Source organism: Triticum urartu, chromosome 1, assembly GCF_003073215.2.
Source record: "Triticum urartu cultivar G1812 chromosome 1, Tu2.1, whole genome shotgun sequence".
NCBI classification, from domain to species: Eukaryota; Viridiplantae; Streptophyta; class Magnoliopsida; order Poales; family Poaceae; genus Triticum; species Triticum urartu.
The window spans coordinates 456,496,815-456,503,040 of NC_053022.1; positions in this window are offsets into that span (position 1 = coordinate 456,496,815).

Below are 6,226 nucleotides of genomic sequence, written 5' to 3' on the forward strand. Positions count from 1 at the left end.
CAAGGATTCACGACCCCAACCTCCGCTCTAGCCTTAGAGCCGGAGCGCGTCACCAGGTCCGAAGACGGGATTTCTAAACCCGCTAGACTATTTGTGGCTACTAAGCCCAGTAAAGGAGAGCCGGAGGAAGCAGTGTCGCCGGCAACCATCACAAAGGCGGACTCTTCCCCGGACACTGGCTCCGAACTCTCGGAGTCAGCATCGTGTGAGCTCGGCCGAGGAATCCCCTTCCCCCGTACTCCACGGATTCTCTTCTCCCTGGCCAAACCTCGCCTTTAAGTGAGGCTCTGTACTTGATGTGATCCCTCGTCATTACGAAGGAGCAACATTCGAACAACGCCCAGCCCGGACTAGGGGCTGAGAATGGGGAAATTTACGTCCCACCCACCACCCACTTCATTGCCACTATCGAGGACTTAACTGACATGCTTGATTACAACTCCGAAGACATCAATGGTATGGACGACGATGCCAGAGAAGAGTAGGCCCAAAACCCGCCATTTACCGTATGCTGGACGGACACCTCTTCGTATGACGTGTACATGGTGGATACACCCGAGGGTGACGGCGATGATGAGAAAAATCCAGTAGAGGATAAACCTCCCGAGATACAACCAAAACGCTGACGGTGCCGCTCTAAATCACGCCGCAGCAAAGACAGCAATACTGGCACGAGAGACAACAATACTCGGGACGACGCCGAAGACCAAGAAAACCCTGTCGAGCAAAACTCTAAAGAAGAAGATCGAGAGGATGGGCAAGTTAGCCCTGATGAACAGCCTGCAGACGAAAACTCGGAGGACAGTAATTACCTTCCACTCTCCGAGTATGGGGTGAGCCTCGGCGACGAAGACTTTATCGTGCCTGAGGAACCTCTCGAGCAGGAGCGCTTTAAGCAACGGCTAATTGCCACTGCAAGGAGTCTGAAAAAGAAACAACAGCAACTTCAAGCTGATCAAGATCTACTCAACGACAGATGGAGTAATGCCTTGGCAGCCGAGGAATACGGCCTCATGCACCCAACCAAAAGTTACCCGAAGTGTAAACTGCTACCCCAATTTGACGACGAGGCCCTCAAGCCTGCGCCATCAGCGCGTAATGCGGCTGACCGACCACCTCGTGGCCGGGAAAAAACGACAACTAAAGCCGAACACCAGCCCATACTACCTTGCTGTAAAGGTAGAGATATAACAGCTCGGGGATACACATATGACCCGCGGCAGGACCTGAAGAATAAAGTAGGTTCGGCCAGGTCGATCTACGGATCGCGGGGGCATGCCCCGACGCGCGACGATGGCCATCAAGCCAAACATGAAAAGCATAATCACGCACGGGCCGAAAGTCGCAGACGGACTCCATTCGAACTACATCGCGACCTGGCCCGATATAGAGGCGCCATACACCCCCTCTGCTTCACTGATGAAGTAATGGAGCATGAATTCCCAGAAGGGTTTAAACCCGTAAATATCGAATCATATGATCAAGCAACACATCCCACAATATGGATTGAGGACTTTCTTCTCCATATTCATATGGCCCACGGTGATGATCTTCGTGCCATCAAATACTTCCCGCTAAAACTCAAGGGACCAGCTCGACACTGGTTGAACAGCCTGCCCGAAAACTCCATTGGCAGCTGGGAGGACTTGGAAGACGCCTTCCACGACAACTTCCAAGGCACATACATCCGACCCCCGGATGCTGACGACTTAAGTCACATATTTTAACAGCCCGGAGAGTCAGCCAGGAAATTCTAGACAAGGTTCTTAACTAAAAAGAACCAGATCATCGACTGCCCGGATGCCAAAGCCCTAGCGGCCTTTAAGCACAGCATCCGCGACGAATGGCTCGCCCGACACCTCGGACAAGAAAAGGCAAAGTCCATGGCGGCCCTCACGGCACTTATGACCGGCTTTTGTGCGAGCGAAGATAGTTGGCTAGCCTGTAGCAATCATAATGCAAGAGAACCTGGCACCTCCGAAGCCAAGAATAGCAACGGCAAGCCCCCACGCAACAGGCATAAGCGTCGAAACAATGGCGACAATACTGATGACACGACGGTCAATGCCGGATTCAGTGGCTCCAAGTTCGGTTAGCGGAAGAAGCCATATAAAAGGAACAATTCGGGCTCTTCCAGCCAGGACTACATACTCGATCGTCCATGTCAGATCCACGGCACCCCTGATAAACCAGCCAATCATACCCACCGGAGTTGTTGGGTCTTCAGGCAGGCCGGCAAGTTAAATGCCGAAGACAAGGAGAAGGAGGCGCAAAGCGAGAATGGCCGGCAAGTTAAATGCTTGATAAGGTCGCTTTGTACTTCTGCTGTTAATTCGGCGGCCCTAGCAGCAGAAGTACAGAGCGACCTTATCAAGCAGAACCTTAATTCGGCGGCCAAGCTCCCGGACACTGTCAAACGAGTCTGTACTACTCTGCAGCAGGACAACCCAGCCCATCAGGAGCTCGACTAGCAATTCGGCCTCTGTCTCAGTCCCGACCAAATGGCGGCGTACGTACCACGCGTACATAACTACGCACTCAAAATACCATGGGCATAGACGGAGGCGTAACTTGATTGTGGTTAATCATACGGCTCCCACACATACTTTTCCTTTTCTTTTTTACCATTTTTTGGTCTCTTCTCCACAGGCCCCTCTCGACGGCCTGATCACCGATACTTTCAAAGGACGGATATACCAAGGCGGCAAGCAGCACAAGCGTGTGGGGGAATATCTAGATGTTCTTCTTGACGATCATTCTACCTATTTTCAGGACCCGCACGCAGCTCCCCCTTGGTCTTGGCATGTTAAATAGCCCTGTTGCTTATCACACTATTTGTACAAATACGCTTTGACGTATTATTCAAATTATAAGGGAAACAGTTTGCGGCCCAACCTACGTGGCACTAGCTTACTACTTCATTTTATTTTGCTATTCTTATCGATTGCATCCGTACACTTTGGTACGCTTTAATTCGCCAGGGGCTTTATTATGCTCCATTCTACGACAACAAAGTCCGAACACTTCTTATAGTACAGTTCGGCACCCCAAATTTTAGCATTATATGCATCGGCTCCAAATCATGTCTTTGGTCAATAGTTGGGTTGCCCAGCTCCTGTGCTTGCTACCTTACGTTCCATCCTATCGTCTAGGGTAGTAAACGGAGAACTACTGCGATTGTGTTTCTGGTTTATCCGAGCAAACACCTCAGTACAGAAAGCCGAAAACTGGCTGTCATGATACGGCGAGAGCTGGTCAGCTATCCGGAGGTTACAAATCTTTTGCGATTTTTTCCTCTGCACAGTAACGCTGTAACATGCGGCTACTCATCTGCCGTTCAAAAAAGATCCAACGCTAGTGGTTAGCCCAAGTAGAAACAACCCACCGCTATATAGACTTGGGGCATGGACGGGGCTATGGCGGGGGAAAATTAGGGATTTGGCGGGACACGTCCTGCTCTCCCGCGCGGCGGACAAGACGGTGGAGGGCAACCGTCGCCGTGGCGGAGGAGAGGAAGGCGAGCTACCAAACAGGGGAGAGGAAAGAAAGCTGCGCCCCACGGTGGAAGCAAGGCAGCCCAAGGCCGTCGCCGAGGAGAGTGAAAAGGGGGGCCGCGGCCGCGGAGGGGAGGGGCGCCGCCGTCACCGAGGAGAATGGCGAGGGGCTGAGCCGTCGCTGCAGAGGAGGGAGGAGAGCCACTGCACCGCAAGATTCCACGCGAACCTCTCCAGATGAATCTGTAGTGAGTCCCTTGTTTCACCTTCAGGCTAAACATCTACTGAAACTTTACTTTCTGAAGATGGTCTTACTCCCTCATCAAATCAGCTTTACAAATGCTCTAAAGTACTACTTGAATGCTTGTTTTTTATCTAAATAAAAGTGCAAATTTGCAGCATATTTTCATGGATTTGGCATATCCTTTATATTAAACAACACCCTTGACCTGCATCTCTGAAACTGTAGCTTATTTGATGATTCTCTGCATGTTTATGGTGGTCATGCCATGATGAGTAGGTTCAGTTTATGAAGTAGTGTGCACGTGAAGCCTAATCTTGTTTATGTACTGATCTCAGCATGCATTTCAATTTAGAGATGTTTCTATGCTTCCTTATTTTTGCATCCTGGCTTGTCTTTTTAAATTTTTGCAGAGTTTGGGTATTATGCAATTGTGAAAGTGTTGTGTAATGGCAGAAATTGGCAAGAGGATACCTGAAGTTGGTATGAAATTCAGAGATTCGAATGAGGCTTGGGTGTTTTGGGTAGAATATGGGGGTCACATAGGCTTTGATGTAAGGAAAAGATGCACCAACAAAAGCAAATTTGATGGAAAGGTGACTTCATGCAGATTTGTGTGTTCCAATGAGGGTCTTAGAAAGAAATGTCAAACCGATCGTGAGCCAAAGCGTTTTAGAGCTGAAACAAGAACTGATTGTAAAGTTCGGATGGTTATTACATTGGATCGAGCAATAGAAAATTATGAAGTTACTGATGTTGTATTGGAACACAACCACTACCTTCAATTGCCACAAACCCACCACTGGTTGGCATCACAAAGGAAGATTTCAGACCTGCAAGCTTTCGAGATAGAAACCGTTGATGATTCTAGAATTATGCCATAAGGCGCACATGAGTTTGCTTGTCATCAAGTTGGCGGCCCGCTTAACCTTGGTTACACTTGCCGTGACCAAATGAATCATTTGCGAAGCAAGCGACAGAGGGAGTTGGCTTATGGACAGGCTGGAAGTATGTTGAAGTTTTTCCGTGACAAAATAGCCGAGAATCCATCATTCCAATATGCTTTGCAGTTGGATTGTGAGGAGAATATAGCCAACATATTCTGGGTTGATGCTAAAATGCTACTTGACTATGCACACTTTGGCGATGTTGTCACATTTGACACTACATTTGGCACAAACAAAGAGTATAGGCCATTTGGTATTTTTCTTGGTCTCAACTAGTTTAGAGAAACAACCATCTTTGGTGCTGCATTGATGTTTAATGAAACACGTTGCTCATTTATATGGCTATTTGAGACATTTCTAGCTGCACATAATGGAAGGCAGCCTAGGAAAATTTATACAGATCAAGATGTAGCAATGGGAAAAGCCATAGAGAAAGTTTTCATGGAATCATACCATGGATTGTGCACCTTTCACATAATGCAAAATGCTTGCAAACATTTATCTCCAGTAAAGGGTGACGAGGAAGATGAACGGGAAGAGAGAGATGAAGTGGAGGATGAAGAAGAAGAGTCCCATATTCTCAAAGATTTTAGTGCTTGTATGTATGGCTATGAGGACAAGACAACATTTGAAGAAGCGTTTGACAATATGAGGCTAAAAGTGCATAAACAAACCTGGTTGGATAGCATCTACAAGGTGAAATAAAAATGGGCTGAATGTTATATGAGAGATGTCTTTAGTTTGGGAGTGAGGAGTACACAATTAAGTGAGAGCTTCAACAATGCCTTGAAGAATCATTTGAAATCAGATTTTCATATTGTTCGATTCTTGATGCATTTTGAGAGGACGGTGGAAGTAAAAAGGAGAAAGGAATTGGACTCTGAATTTGAGGCGAGGAAGAAGTTGCCAAGAATTAAGATGTGCACACCTATGTTGGCACAACAAGCAAAGTGTACACTCCCATTATTTTTGAAGCTTTTCAAGGTGAGTATGAAAGGTCAATGGCTGCATGCTGTAGAGTATTGGATGGAAATAACAAATTTGTTGTTGCTATTGGGAGTTTGCATGGTGATTTGCAATTTGAGGAGGAGCGCATAGTGATAGGTGATCCTTCGACCCAAACGGTTTCATGTAGTTGTGGAATGTTTAATAGGACAGGGATATTGTGTGGACATGGTCTAAAAGTTCTTGATTTGATGAATATAAAGACATTGCCAACACATTATGTCTTAAAGAGATGGACTAGAGAAGCACGCAATGGAAGTATACAAGATAGGCAAGGAAGGAACGTGATAGAAAATCCAAAATTGGAAGCTCAACTTAGATACAAGGAGCTGTCTCACAAGTTTCATAATATGGCACATAAAGCAGCCAACTCTCCGGAATGTTGTGGGCTACTGAAAAGTGCACTTGATTCCGTTGCTCCACGCATCGATGATTTACTCAATGCAGCCACTAGTGCTATGAGTGAACCATATAAAGACAAAGAAAATGTTGATCCACGGGTGCAGCAAATAGATGAGTTGCTTAGTTCTGCACGGCTG